This window comes from Meleagris gallopavo, unplaced genomic scaffold, assembly GCF_000146605.3.
Source record: "Meleagris gallopavo isolate NT-WF06-2002-E0010 breed Aviagen turkey brand Nicholas breeding stock unplaced genomic scaffold, Turkey_5.1 ChrUn_random_7180001906075, whole genome shotgun sequence".
In the NCBI taxonomy this organism is placed as follows: Eukaryota; Metazoa; Chordata; class Aves; order Galliformes; family Phasianidae; genus Meleagris; species Meleagris gallopavo.
The window spans coordinates 1-493 of record NW_011169067.1 but is presented as its reverse complement, the minus strand read 5'-3'; the positions used below and the strand labels follow the sequence as shown (position 1 = coordinate 493).

Here is a 493-nt window from a genome sequence, read left to right as displayed (position 1 = left end):
ATGGGGGGGGGGGGTCTGTCTCCTATGGGGCCGCCGGCACCTGGGGGGTCTGCACCCTTGGGTGCTCCCCAGGGACCCCCGTGCCCCCTCCGCCCCCACCGCAGGCATCGAGTACAACCTGGTGCGCGTCCCCATGGCCAGCACCGACTTCTCGGTGCGCCTCTACACCTACGCCGACACGGAGGGCGACTTCGAGCTGAAACACTTCAACCTGACGGAGGAGGACACGCGGATGAAGGTGACCCCATGGCAGGGGACGTTTTGGGGAGGGGTCTCTGCGTGGACCCGGGCTGAACTCCCCACCCGTCTGCCCCCAGATCCCCATCCTACGGGCGGCTCAGGCGGTGGCCGCGCGGCCGCTGTCGCTCTACGCCAGCCCTGGACGTCCCCGGTGTGGATGAAGACCAACGGAGCGATGACGGGGAGGGGGACGCTGAAGGGGAAGCCGGGGGACAAATACCACAAAGCGTGGGCCAACTACTTCGTCCGGTGA

General features: G+C 68.2%; 1 pseudogene; it reads left to right on the top strand.

Moving 5' to 3' along the window:
* Window positions 1–10: 10 nt before the first annotated feature.
* On the top strand, window positions 11–493 carry LOC104916498 (annotated as a pseudogene).